This window comes from Gossypium arboreum, chromosome 10 (genome assembly GCF_025698485.1).
Source record: "Gossypium arboreum isolate Shixiya-1 chromosome 10, ASM2569848v2, whole genome shotgun sequence".
Lineage (NCBI taxonomy): Eukaryota > Viridiplantae > Streptophyta > Magnoliopsida > Malvales > Malvaceae > Gossypium > Gossypium arboreum.
Window position 1 is genome coordinate 84,778,934 of NC_069079.1, and position 15,823 is coordinate 84,794,756.

Genomic DNA, 15,823 nt, shown 5'->3' on the forward strand with positions numbered 1-15,823 from the left:
TCTATCCCATGGTTGGATTTGGGGTTGTTGGAGAATTGGGATTTGACAAAGAAGCTTAAAAATTTTAGTTGATACCTTGAAGCTATTATGTAGTTATATGGATGTGTTAAGTTGCTTGGGATGTTAGCATGAAAGTTGGAATTGTTAAGCTAATTTGTTGGAAGTGCCGAATTTAGGACTAAGAAGAGAATGAGTATTCGGCAAACATAGTGAAAAGGTAGGTGTTGCCGATTGTTAGATTTAGACCATGGGAGTGGCTATAATGGGCATTAAGATGTAGAATTTAAGAAATGTAGTTATATGTGAATTTACATGATGATACAAATAGATGTGAAAATATATGCTAGATTAGGAAAATTTGATTAAGTGTTCATGAGATGAAATTAGGTGTTTAAAAGATGTTATAGTTGACATTGTATATATATACATACATTCGACCATCTCATTGAGTTTGAAGGTGGTGTTAAATCCAATTGTGATGCCCATTTGAAGTGTATATATATATGTATAAATATACATAAGTATGCCCGTCGTGATGTTACCTTTAATTATGTGTATAATCGACTAAATGGGTAATTAGTGAGGATGGTTGCTTAATATACAAACATACATATGCATGTGTAATTGAATTATGAATGTTTAGCAAGATGGTTAAACTAGTTGATTTATTGATTAAGCTCAAGGAGTTAAAGAAGGAGAATCAAGCAAGGGAAAGACGAAGGTCATCGAGTAGCCGACTTGGAACTATTTTACCCAATACAAGGTAGGTCACTAAGCATATATTTTGTATTGATTTAAATAGACATAATGTCTATATAATTATGCCGAAAGGAATGATAAATTTATATACATGTATGTATGTGGTGATGAAAGTATTGAATGAAAAGAAAAGAGGTGAGATGTATTGAGTTGTTGATTTCGCACTAAGTGTGCGGGTATAAACATTTGTGATCATGAGAATGGCACTAAGTGTACGGGTTTAAAATTTGTACAGCACTAAGTGTGCGAGTTTGATCATATAGCATTAAGTGTGCGAGTTGATTATATAGCACCGAAAAAGCGGACTCACTATATGCTTTTGAATCACTATTGACACCGAGTGTGCGACATTATTGAGTTGACCACGGACGCTGGGTCGGGTAAGTACCTTGAGTTCATGGCTAATAGGCGCTATGTTTATATTTGGAGTTGAGCTTGGTAAGTTTTGAACCTATGTGACAATTTTAATTGAAGTCACGTACATAAGAATTATCGTGGAATAAGTGAAAGGTCATGTAGTTGTATGATTGTAACGAAAACAAAATGGTGTATAAAATGCCTCAAATATCCTATTGATTAGTATATGGAATGTAAATGTGTAACTTGGTATGAGATTGAATCGAAGGTCTAAGGAACTATGGTATAGTTCGGTTTGAATGGAGTAATTAGCCTCGCTCCATTTTGTTTCCTCTTGTGATAATGTTATTAATGGTTGGTAGTGCATTGCTTATGACTTCATCGAGTTATATACTCATTCGGTGTTTGCTTGTCACCTATTTTAGGTTTCTTGGACTCAACTTTTTGCGTATTCGGGACCGTCATCGAAGTCATCACACCGACTAGCAACTTTTTGGTATCTTCTTCTTAGATGGTCTAAGAGAACATTTCGCATGTATAGGCTATTATGTTTGTTTGAACTTTGGTATGTAAACTTTGGATAGCCATGCGAAAATGGCTTATATACGCTTTTAGCATAGCACTATAATCGTTTGTATGTTGATCACCAAGAGGTATGGAAATGTTGGAAACGATTAGCCATTGGAATGGTTAATCATGATTATACCTTGCGCTATGTATGCAAAAAGGGCTAATTGAATCATGGAAACTATGAAATAGGTAAAGTCTACCTTAAAGGCGATGCTTGTGAGCAGCGATGTGGATGTGAAAATTCACTAAAAATAGTAGGAATGGAATTAAATAGTGAATAAATTATGTAAATGAACCTTGATGAATATATTTTCATATGGAAGAAACGAAACGGTCATATGAGTTGTATGTTAAGAGATATTTAGGTTTTCGTGAAACAGGGCCAGAACAGTTTCTGGATTCCATGTTCCGACTTTGAAAATTCATTATAAATTAACCCGAGACATTTAGAAGTCATGCCATGTATGTATAGATTCCTTTTTGAGTCTAGTTTCTATAGAAACAAACGGCATCAGTATTGAAGCCCTGTACAGGGAGATATCTAGGTCGTAATGCAGGAAGGTCAGTGTAGTCGCACCCTGGAACAGGGGAGATTTTAACTAATAAAATGTACTAATTGGCCCGACAAAAAATTCTAGAAAAAAATTTATAGATGGATATATGAGTCTAGTTTTAGGAAAAAATCACGAAACTGATTTTCGAGTTGTAGAACTCAAGATATGATTTTTAAGGTGACAGTGACACGCTTAGCCACCGTCCGGAAATTTTTTTATGAACGGTGAAATTAAGTGAACGAAGTCTGTTAACCCTCGTGTCCGCCCCGTCGACGGTCTCGTGCACGGGTGTTACAATTTAATTGGTATCGAGCTATGGTTTAGTCGGTTCTAGGACTACCATAGCACGTATGAGTCTAGCTATACATGCCTTAATGTTAATGTTTAAATGTGTGATGACTTCGACGGTTAAAATTTTTGTTTTGATTAGTAAATGGATCCCGTGTAGAGAACCTTGGCGGATGACGTTAAAAGTGTAGCGGCTGCTCCTGCACAAGGGACACCGCTGTTGAACCTCACCATCTGCGAATAATCAAGGTGAGGGGCTAAACAAGCCTTCTTTACCATGATGAATGAGTGGGTCGCGAATATGCCCGAACCAATCCGGCTATCCAACAATTCCCGAATTTGAATAATCCACCCCAAGAGCCCGTAATGCCATCGCCATCGATCCTGTGAGGCTGAGTAAGCCACCTGTAGACTTGATTAGGAAGCGCGGGGCTGAGGAGTTATAGGCCATAGTTACTGATGATGCCGAAAGGGCCGAGTTCTGGCTTGATAACACCATTTGGGTGTTTGATGAACTGTCATGCACACCCGATGAATGTCTAAAGTGTGCTATATCCTTGTTGCGAGACTCAGCTTACTATTGGTGGAGGACTTTGATTTCCATAGTCCCAAACGAACGAGTTACTTGGGATTTCTTTCAAATAGAATTTTGAAAGAAATATATTAGTCAACGGTTCATCGATCAAAAGCGTAAGGAATTCTTGGAACTCAAGCAAGGTCAGTATGACAAGATCTCAATACTGAACATGAGTTTGTAAGACTCAACAAGATGCCCGGGTGTGTGTGGTGATGAGGTCATTATGTGCAAGAGATTTGAAGAAGGATTGAATGAAGATTTAAAGCTACTAGTGGGTATTTTGGAGATAAAAGAATTCGTAACACTAGTAGAACGAGCACAAAGGCGGAAGAACTTGGAAAGGAGAAGAAGAAGGTGAGTTTGAAGCTAGAGACTATCGTAAAAGATCGACGGGTAAAGCTCTATTCTCAGCTGTAAAGAAGTTCAGGGAGGACACTAATAAATCGAGGATGACTGCAGGAATTTCCATTAGAGCACGACCATCGACGGACTCCCGAGCTACTTCGGTAGCTAGTGTGGGCAATAACCGCCAAGAGAAACCTGAATGCCCCAATGTGGAAGAAGACACATAGGTGAATGTTGGGGTAAGACTACTAACAGGGCTCACACTGCATGCGGTTCAAGGACCACTTCATTAGAGATTGCACGAGCTTGATGAGAAGAATAGGATGCAAGGTGCAAGACCTAGTGGAATGACAACTAGAGGTAGACCACCGAGAATTTCGAAGGTAGGGGTGGTAGTCGAGAGGGCCTCGATACGGCTATTCGATCCGAGACCCGTACTTCTGCTAGAGCATATGCCATTCACAAGACGAGAGGAGGCATCCTCCCCGATGTTATCACGGTACTTTCACTCTCTTTGATACTAGTGTGATTATGTTGATTGACCTCGGCTCTACTCATTCATATGTATATGAAACCTTAGCATCCAAAGAAGACTCTACCGTTGAGTCTCATCGAGTTCGTAATTCGAGTGTCAAATCCCTTGGGTCAATATGCGCTTGTTGACAAAGTGTGTAAGAGATGCCTCTAATGATCCGAGAATCTGCTTTCCGCCGATTTGATGCTTTTACCATTTGGTGAATTTGATGTTATTCTTGGTATGGACTGGTTGACCGTATATGACGCAGCGGGTGAGTTGCAAAAGAAAACCATTGATTTAAGGTGCGCAAATAACGAGATAATCCGAGTTGAGTCTACGGACTTAAAGGGGTTACCAGCTGTAATATCATCAATGTTGGCTCAGAAATATGTAAGAAAGGGGTGCGAAGCATACCTTGCGTATGTACTTGATGACAAAGAGTTAGAAAAGAAACCCGAATCTATGCCGGTGGTTTGTGAATACCCGGACATTTTTCCCGAAGAATTACCGGGTTTACCACCTGTCCGGGAGGTAGAGTTTGGTATTGAGCTTGTACCTGGGACTATGCCGATTTCGATAGCTCCGTACCGTATGGCACCAACCGAGTTAAAAGTGTTGAAAGCTCAGTTGCAAGAATTGACGGATAAAGGTTTCGCTCGACCAAGTTTCTCACCTTGGGGTGCACCAGTATTGTTTGTGAAAAAGAAGGACGGAACCATGAGGTTGTGCATCGATTATCGTCACCGAATAAGGTGACAATAAAGAATAAATATCCGCTACAGCGTATTGATGATTTGTTTGATCAACTAAAGGGAGCCTCGGTGTTTTCAAAGATAGATCCGAGATCGGGTTATTATCGCCATGGATTCGAGATTCGGATATACCCAAAACCGCTTTCGAATCGAGATACGACCACTACGAGTTCTTAGTGATGCCGTTTGGGCTCACTAATGCCCTGCGGTATTTATGGATTTGATGAATCGGATCTTCGACAAGATTTGGACCGGTTCGTAGTTGTGTTCATTGATGACATCTTGGTCTATTCAAGAGATGAGACCGAACATGCCGAGCACCGAGATTAGTGTTGCAAATTTTACGGGATAAGCGGTTATATGCTAAGTTCAAGAAGTGTGAGTTCGGTTAAGAGAGGTTAGCTTCTTGGGTCATGTGGTATCCGCGACGGTATTCGAGTTGACCCGAGCAAAATTTTAGTCATACTTAACCGAAGCCTCCGAGAAATATTACGAGGTTCGAGTTTTTAGGACTCGTCGGTTACTACCGACGGTTTGTAAAAGGTTTCTCGATGATAGCCACACCCATGACGGCTACTTGAGAAAGATATTAAGTTCGAATGGACGGAAAATGTCGAAAAGTTTTGATCAACTGAAAACTTATTTGATCGAAGCCCCAATTTTAGTGCAAACCGAATCGTGCAAAGAGTTTGTCATCTATAGTGACGCCTCCCTACTTGGGTTGGGTTGCGATTGATGCAAGAAGGTCGAGTTGTGGCCTATGCGTCGAGACAATTAAAGCCACATGAGAAAAATTATTCACCCATGATCTCAATTAGTCGCCATCGATTCGCTTTGAAAATATGGCGACATTACTTATTTGGTGAGAAGTGCCATGTATTTTCGGATCACAAAAGTCTCAAATATTTGATGACTCAAAGAGACTTAAATCTGCTGATGAGAGACGTTGGCTCGAGTTGTTAAAAGATTATGAGCTTGTCATTGACTATCACCCGGGAAAGGCTAATGTGGTTGCGGATGCCTTAAGTCGTAAATCACTGTTTGCCTTACGAGCGATGAATGTACACTTGTCTGTTCTATCCGACAATATACTAGTGGCGGAATTAAAAGCCAAACCCGTGACAGCCCAAAATTGACCCTAGTCGGGATGTGGTTTCGGGACCACAAAACCGAGTCACAAAAATAATTAGGTGTTATATTCTGTGCTTATTGTATGTGGAATTTGTATGTGTAAATATTTCGTGCCTTGATTTTATTAATTAGGTATTAATTTATAAGAAAGGACCCATGTGATAGGACTTGAAAATGCGATAGGTGAAATTTTAAGTGGCCAAATAATGCATGAAGTAAAGGCATGAGGGATTTGCATGTCAATTTAGCCAAACTATAGGAAGTGGCCGGCCATGGTAATGAAGATAGACAAAATGTGATGGGTAAAGAATATAATAAACATGTTGTGATAACATGTTGTGGGAGGAACAATAAAATATGAGGGGAGTGGGAAGAGAAACCAAGGTTGTTTCATCCTTGCCCCCCCCATTGTGCCGTAACTAGAAAAAAAAAAAAAGAAGAAAAGTGTTCATCCTCCTTAGCTTGGCCGAAACTCAAAGGAAGAAGGGGAGATAGCCAATCGGTCACCCTTAAGCTTGGAACAAGGTAAGTGATTTCATGTTAGTTCTTGAAATATTAGCATACATTAAGCTAGTTACTAAGTTTCCTACTTAGCCTTGTCAAAATCTTGATTGTGTGGTGATAGTGGGTAATCGGCCATGGAAGAAATGGAGGAAAATGATTGTTGTCTTGTGTTTTAAGGAGAAATGGTGGATGGGTGAAAGAAACAAGTTTTTGTTCTTGTTTCTTCTTGGCGATTCTAAGGAGCAACCATTCGGTTTCTAAGCTATAAATAAAGTGAGAAATTCATGTGAATTCTTGAAACGTTAGATGAAATTGAGCTAGTTACCAAGTTCTCTAGGTAACCCATGCTAGAAATTGTGATTTTGGGTTGACTAGGATTTTCGGCCATAGTGGTCATTGAGGATTAAGGTTTATGTTTCATGCTAAACTTGATGAATCTTGGTGTATGGGTGTTTGAACTAAACTAATGATCAAATAGATGCACAAATACAAAGTAAGAAGAATCGGCTATTGTATGTAATACTATTGCCGAATGTGAAAATACTATACTTGAGTAATGAATGTGGTTGGAGTTGATAATACGAAAGGAATGCTTAAATGTGTTTGTTTAAAGAAGAAATTGATGAAGAATGTATGTGAACCTAGCAAGTGTATTCAGCTTAGTACCTTATAATGTGAAAACCGTGGAATTTATTTTTGATTTCGTGTATGTATGACCAAGAACAATCGGCCTTATAATGGCGTTTTGGTTTAAAAGTCGATTGATAGTTTATAATAAAATGAGTTGATATGAGATGCTGAATGTGATTAACAAGTAAACATTATTGAGAAAAATATTGAATACTTCTACTTGCATTCGTTAAGCTCAAGAGCAAAGGGGAGCTAAATCCGATAAAGGGAAGGAAAAAGTGATCGAATAGCCGTTGAATCTGTTCGACAAAGATCCGAGGTAAGTCCTCAAGAAATGACCCTACTCGAATTATGTGAAATGAAATATGGATGTGTAATGATTATTGATTTATGTGTGTATGAGTATTTGAATGATACCCGGGCTAAGTCCCGGCGATTATGCAAGTGATATGTTTGTTTTGAGCCTTAGTAACGAAAATGAAACATGGATGTGTAATGATTATTGATGTATGTGTGTGCATGAGCAATTGAATGATATCCTGCTAAGTCCCAAGACATTTATGCTAGTAATTATATCCGAGTTAAGACCAAGGCCATTGTGCTAGTGACTACATCCGGCTAAGACCAAGGCATTCGTGCAAGTTGTTAAATCCGGCTAATACCAAGGCATTTGTGCAAGTCGTTCTATCCGGGCTAAGACCAAGGCATTCGTGCATGTGGTTATATCCGGTTGTATTCAAGAAGCTTGGGCTGGAGGTGAGCGTTGGTTGCTGTAATAAATTTAATTAGTACGCTCGAAAAGTCCAAAGGATAAGGTTTGTTTATATGTGCATTGGAAAAGTCGATATGTTTGAGTAACATTCGCTCAATCGACTAACGAGTTTTCAGCTATTGAATTGGTTGATATCTTGTGAAAGTATATAATGATGAAGTGTGAAGTAAGCATGATTATGTGAATGTGTATTAATGAAATGATTCATTTGGTTATGTGAATGTAATGCTTTAGATAAAACTGATTTTATTGCTTGAGACTTACTAAGCATAAAAAATGCTTACCCGCTGCTTTGGCTCTCTTTTATAGATTTTGCTCGTTAGCGATCGGATTCGGGATCATTAAAGTCCAAGTCATCTACACTATAAAAGCCTCCATTTTGGGTATAATTTTGGTTGAACTTTGAAATGGCATGTATAGGACTACCCTATTGTAGAAGGTCATGTACCTTTCGGTTTTATGTAAGCTTGGATAGCCATGCGAAAATGGCTTATATACGTTGTTAGTAAGATTCTATAATCGTTTGTATGATGATCATTATGGGGTATGGAATGGTTTTGAAAAGATTAGCCATTGGAATGGTTAATCATGATCACACTTGTGCTATGTATACAAAAAGGGCCAATTGAATCGTGGAAATCATGAAATAGGTAAAGGTTACCTTGAAAACAGATGCTGGCAGCAGCAGTGGTGTGGTTTTGAAAAATCACCAAAATTTGTAGGAATGGTATTAAATAGTGAATAAGTTATGTAAATTAACCTTGATGAGTCTACTTTCATATGGAAGAAACGAAAAGGTCATAGGAGTTACATGTTAAGAGATATTAAAGTTATTGTGAGACAGGGCCAGAACGGTTTCTGGGTCCCCTGTCGCGACTTTAAAAATTTGTTATAAATTATCCAGAAAGAATTAGAAGTCATGCCTTATATGTGCAGATTCCATTTTGAGTCTAGTTTCATTAGAAACAAACTTCACCAGTATTAAAGCCCTGTACAGAGAGATATTCAAGTTGTAATGCGCGAAGGTCAGAGCAGTCGATCCCTGTAACATGGGTGACTTTAACTAATAAACTGTACCAATTGGCCCGACCAAAAATTCTAGAAATAAATCCATGGAAGGATATATGAGTCTAAATTCAGGAAAAATTTATGGAATCAGTTTCCGAGTTTTGAAACTCGAGATATGATTTTTAAGGCGACAGTGATGCAGTTTTCCAGCCTGTCTGGAAATGCCAAATTGGTCGGTGCTTTAAGAGGATTTAGCTCGTTAACCCCTCGCGTCCGACACGCGATAGTCTCGGTTCGGGTGTTACAATTTTATTGGTATCAGAGCTACGGTTTAGTCGATTTTAGGACTACCGTGATATGTTTAGGGTCTAGCTATACATGCCATATAGTGATAAATTGATAGTGTGGTGATTTCTGACAATCAATTTGTGTTTGTTTATAGCAATGGATCCCGATCCCAACCGAGCAATAGCTAATGATGTGGAGAGTGTGGCGCTTGCTCCGCCGCTTAGGGACAAATGGCATGTGGACTCTCAACCTATGGCCAGCAATCCAATGATGAGGCTAGGCAAGTCTTTTATAGTGTGATGAATGATTGGTTCAACCAATACATTCGAACTAACACTACTGTTCCACAACCTCCATTCCCGACTAATGTAACCCCAAGACCTACAATACCTCCGTGAATCGACCAAATAAGGTCAAGTAAGCCCCAATCGACAGAATTCAGTAAACATGGGGCCACTGAATTCAAGGCTACGGATAGCGACGATGCCGAGCAAGCTGAATTTTGGTTGGACAACACTATCCGGTGCTCGATGAGCTATCTTGTACACCGATGAGTGCTTAAAGTGTACCATCTCCTTGCTACGCGATTCCGCCTACTATTGGTGGAGTACTCGACTTCGTGGTGCCTAGAGAGTAAGTGACTTGGGAATTCTTTCAAACCGAAGTTCAAAAAAGTATATCATCGAGATTCATCGACCGAAGCGAAAGGAATTTCTTGATCTTAAGCAAGGCTCTATGTCGCCATCGATCACTGAACGAAAATTTGTGAGGCTTAGCCAGACTGCGAGAATGTATTTCGTCCGGCTATTATGTAAAAACGCTCGAGGATGGGCTGAATGATGATATAAGGATGTTCGTTGGCATTCTCGAAATACGAGAGCTCGTAGTACTTGTTGAGCGAGCTTGTAAAGTCAAGAGCTTAGGAAGGAGAAACAAAAGTTGATGTGGGAACCGGAGAATTCGAAAAGGTCCTCGGAAAGTCTCTTCAACAGCATCAAGAGATTTCGAGATGATGTGAGCCGGTCTAGAGGCGCTTCGGGCTTTTCTAGACGAGATCGCGGTCGACCTCCTGTGACCACACGAGTCACTTCGATCGCCAGTGGTGGAAATGATCGCCGAGAGAGAGCGGAGTGTCTGCATTGTGGCAAATGGCATTCGGGAGTCAGAGGTTCCGTGATCACTCCTACTATAGGTGTGGATCGGCTGACCACTTTATCAAGGATTGCCCGAGGTTGCTCGAACAAAATGTAAGTCAAAGTGGAAACCCGGGTGCTACCACTGCTCGAAGTAGGCCACCTAGAAATATGGGCAATGTTAGTGGCGGTCAGAGAGGATCTAGAGATGCTACCATCAGATCTGAGGCTCGTGCTCCTGCTAGGACTTATGCCATATGCGCACGCGAGGATGCTGCCTCACCGATGTTATTACCAGACTTTCACTCTTTTCGATACTAATGTGATTGCTTTGATTGACCCTAGTTCTACTCATTCTTATATATGTGAAACCTTAGCATCCAAAGAAGACTTTGCCTATTGAGTCTCATCGAGTTTGTAATTCGGTGTCAAACCCTTGGGTCATTACGTGCTTGTCAACAAAGTGTGCAAGAAAAGTCCCTAGTATTCGAGGTTCTTGTTTTCCGGCGGACTTAATGCTTTTGCCGCTCGATGAATTGACGTTATTCTTGGTTTGGATTGGTTGACCATGCACGATGCGGTTGTAAATTGCAAAAGCAAGACTATCGATTTGAGGTGCGCGAATAACGAGATAATTCAAAGTTGAGTCTACGGACTTAAAGGGTTGCCACCGTAATATCAGCAATGTTGGCCCGGAAATATGTAAGAAAAGGGTGCAAAGCGTACCTTGCGTATGTGCTCGATGACAAGGAGTCAGAAAAGAAACCCGAATCAGTGCTAGTGGTTTGTGAATACCCGGATGTTTTCCCTGAAGAATTGCCGGGTTTACCACTGCTCGGAAATAGAGTTTGGCATCGAATTGGTACCGGTACCACTCCAATTTCGATAGCTCCGTATCGTATAGCAATCGACGGAATTAAAGGAGTTGAAAGCTCGGTTGCAAGAATTGGTGGATAGAGGTTTTGCCCGCCGAAGTTTTTCGCCTTTGGGTGCGCCGGTGTTGTTTGTGAAAAAGAAGGATGGGACCATGAGGTTGTGCATCGACTATCGTCAGCTTAATAAAGTGACGATAAAGAACAAATATCCGTTACCACGTATTGACGATTTGTTCGATCAATTGAAGGGAGCCTCAGTGTTCTCGAAAATAGATTTGAGATCGGGCTATTATCAATTGCGAATTCGAGATTCGGACGTGCCCAAGACTGCCTTCAGAATGAGATATGGTCACTACGAGTTCCTAGTGATGCCGTTTAGGCTTACTAATGCCCCTGCGGTATTTATGGATTTGATGAATCGGATCTTCAGACCATATTTAGATCGGTTCGTAGTCGTATTCATTGATGACATCTTGGTCTATTCAAGAAATGAGGCCGAACATGCTGAACACCTGAGGTTAGTGCTGCAAATTCTACGGGATAAGCAATTATATGCTATGTTCAAGAAGTGTGAGTTTTGGTTAAGAGAGGTTAGCTTCTTGGGGCATGTGATATCTCGCATCGGGCATTCGAGTCGACAACAAAATTTCAGCCATACTTAACTGGAAGCCTCAGAAATATTACCGAGGTTCGAGCTTTTTGGGGCTTGCTTGGTTATTACCGACGATTTGTAAAGGTTTCTCAACGATAGCCACGCCAATGACGGCTACTCCAAAAGGATGTTAAGTTCGAATGGACGGAGAAATGTCGAAGAGTTTCGATCAATGAAAACTTATTTGATGAAGCCCCAATTCTAGTGCAACCCGAATCGCAAAGAGTTTGTCATCTATAGTGATGCCTCCCTACTTGGGTTAGGTTGTGTATTGATGCAAGAAGGTCGAGTTGTGGCCTATCGTCGAGGCAATTAAAGCCACATGAGAAAAATTATCCACCCATGATCTCGAATTGGTCGCCATCGATTCGCCTTAAAGATTTGGCGACATTACTTATTTGGTGAGAGGTGCCATGTGTACTCGGATCACAAAAGTCTCAAATATTTGATGACCCAAAGAGACTTAAATCTGCGACAAAGACGTTGGCTCGAGCCGTTAAAGGATTATGAGTGGTCATTGACTATCACCCGGAAAGGCGAATGTGGTTGCGGATGCCTTGAGTCGTAAATCATTATTCGCTTTACGAGCGATGAATGTGCACTTGTCCGCTCAATCCGACAACATGTTAGTAGCTGAATTGAAAGCCAAACCATTATTGATACATCAAATTTGTGAAGCTCGGAAGGTCGACGATGAGTTGGTTGCAAACGGGCGAGTGTGTTCGAACAAGGAATCGGAGTTTCGGATCGATGATGACGATTGTTTGAGGTTCGAAGTCGTCTGTGTGTTCCAAAGAATTGAACTTATTTCGATAATTCAATGAAGCCCATTGTAGCCGAATGGCAATCCACCCGGGAGTACGAAGATGTACAACGATTTGAAACGTCGGTTTTGGTGGCATGGTATGAAACGAGACATCTCCGACTTTGTTTGAGATGTTTAATATGTCAACAAGTGAAAGTGGAACATCAAGTGCCTTCGGATTACTTCACCGATCACGATACCCGAGTGGAAATGGGATAGAGTCACAATGGACTTCGTGATCCGGACCGCCATTGTCGGTGAGTAAGAAGGATGCGATTTGGGTCGTTGTAGATAGATTGACTAAGTCGGCTCACTTTGTCCCCGTGACGTGCGGACTTTTCAATGGACAAACTAGCCGAATCAGACGTTTTCGATTGTGAGATTGCACGGGTGCCTATTTCCATCGTGTCGGATAGAGATCCGAGATTTACCTCGCGATTTTGGAAAAAGTTGCAAGAAGCTTTGGGTACCAAGTTGCATTTCAAGACCGCCTTTCACCCCCAAACCGATGGTCAATCCGGCGGATAATTCGGATACTTGAGGATATGTTGAGATGTTGCATCCTCGAGTTCGATGGTTCATGGGAACGGTATTTGTCGTTGATTGAATTCGCTACACAACAACAACTTTCAATCAAGTATTAAGATGGCACCCTACGAGGCTTTGTACGGCCGTAAATGCCGTACACCATTGTTTTGGACCGAGCTCGGTGCGACAAAATTTTCGGTGGATTTGATTAGAGATGCTTTGAATGAAAGTGGAAGTAATCCGTGAAAGTCGAAGATAGCCTCCGATCGTCGAAAGTCGTGAGCGGATCTGAAGCGTAAAGACATCGAGCATCAGGTGGGAGATAAAGTGTTTCTCAAGGTTTCACCTTGGAAAAAGATACTCAGATTCGGCCGTAAGGGCAAGTTGAGCCCGAGGTTCATTGGGCCATATGAGATATCCGAGCGAGTCGGTCCAGTTGCATATCGTTTGATTTTGCCCCCTGAACTCGAAAAGATTCACGATGTCTTTCATGTTTCGATGCTTCGACGCTATAGATCTGATCCATCGCACGTGATTAGTCCAACAGAGGTTGAAATTCAAGCCAATATGAGTTACGAAGAAGAACCGATTCGTATCCTAGCACGTGAAGTGAAAGAGTTGCGAAACAAGCGAATTCCGCTAGTGAAAGTGTTATGGCTCAAACACGGGATAGAAGAAGCTACTTGGGAACCCGAGAACTCTATGAAAGGGCGGTACCCAAACCTATTTACCGGTAAGATTTTCGGGGAAGAAAATTTCTTATGTGGGGGAGAGTTGTGACAGCCCAAAATTGACCCTAGTCAGGATGTGGTTTCGGGACCACAAAACCGAGTCACAAAAATAATTAGGTGTAATATTCTGTGCTTATTGTATGTGGAATTTGTATGTGTAAATATTTCGTGCCTTGATTTTATTAATTAGGTGCTAATTTATAAGAAAGGACCCATGTGATAGGACTTGAAAATGAGATAGGTGAAATTTTAAGTGGCCAAATAATGCATGAAGTAAAGACATGAGGGATTTGCATGTCAATTTAGCCAAACTATAGGAAGTGGCCAGCCATGGTAATGAAGATAGACAAAATGTGATGGGTAAAGAATATAATAAACATGTTGTGATAACATGTTGTGGGAGGAACAATAAAATATGAGGGAGTGGGAAGAGAAACCAAGGTTGTTTCATCCTTGCCCCCCATTGTGCCGTAACTAGAAAAAAAAAAAAGAAGAAAAGTGTTCATCCTCCTTAGCTTGGCCGAAACTCAAAGGAAGAAGGGGAGATAGCCAATCGGTCACCCTTAAGCTTGGAACAAGGTAAGTGATTTCATGTTAGTTCTTGAAATATTAGCATACATTAAGCTAGTTACTAAGTTTCCTACTTAGCCTTGTCAAAATCTTGATTGTGTGGTGATAGTGGGTAATCGGCCATGGAAGAAATGGAGGAAAATGATTGTTGTCTTGTGTTTTAAGGAGAAATGGTGGATGGGTGAAAGAAACAAGTTTTTGTTCTTGTTTCTTCTTGGCCGATTCTAAGGGAGCAACCATTCGGTTTCTAAGCTATAAATAAAGTGAGAAATTCATGTGAATTCTTGAAACGTTAGATGAAATTGAGCTAGTTACCAAGTTCTCTAGGTAACCCATGCTAGAAATTGTGATTTTGGGTTGACTAGGATTTTCGGCCATAGTGGTCATTGAGGATTAAGGTTTATGTTTCATGCTAAACTTGATGAATCTTGGTGTATGGGTGTTTGAACTAAACTAATGATCAAATAGATGCACAAATACAAAGTAAGAAGAATCGGCTATTGTATGTAATACTATTGCGAATGTGAAAATACTATACTTGAGTAATGAATGTGGTTGGAGTTGATAATACGAAAGGAATGCTTAAATGTGTTTGTTTAAAGAAGAAATTGATGAAGAATGTATGTGAACCTAGCAAGTGTATTCGGCTTAGTACCTTATAATGTGAAAACCTTGGAATTTATTTTTGATTTCGTGTATGTATGACCAAGAACAATCGGCCTTATAATGGCGTTTTGGTTTAAAAAGTCGATTGATAGTTTATAATAAAATGAGTTGATATGAGATGCTGAATGTGATTAACAAGTAAACATTATTGAGAAAATATTGAATACTTCTACTTGCATTCGTTAATCTCAAGAGCAAAGGGAGCTAAATCCGATAAAGGGAAGGAAAAAGTGATCGAATAGCCGTTGAAGCCGTTCGACAAAGATCCGAGGTAAGTCCTCAAGAAATGACCCTACTCGAATTATGTGAAATGAAATATGGATGTGTAATGATTATTGATTTATGTGTGTATGAGTATTTGAATGATATCCGGCTAAGTCCCGGGCGATTATGCAAGTGATATGTTTGTGTTTGAGCCTTAGTAACGAAAATGAAACATGGATGTGTAATGATTATTGATGTATGTGTGTGCATGAGCAATTGAATGATATCCGGCTAAGTCCCAAGACATTTATGCTAGTAATTATATCCGGTTAAGACCAAGGCCATTGTGCTAGTGACTACATCCGAGCTAAGACCAAGGCATTCGTGCAAGTTGTTAAATCCGGCTAATACCAAGGCATTTGTGCAAGTCGTTCTATCCGCTAAGACCAAGGCATTCGTGCATGTGGTTATATCCGGTTGTATTCCGAAGAAGCTTGGGCTGGAGGTGAGCGTTGGTTGCTGTAATAAATTTAATTAGTATGCTTGAAAAGTCCAAAGGATAAGGTTTGTTTATATGTGCATTGGAAAAGTCAATATGTTTGAGTAA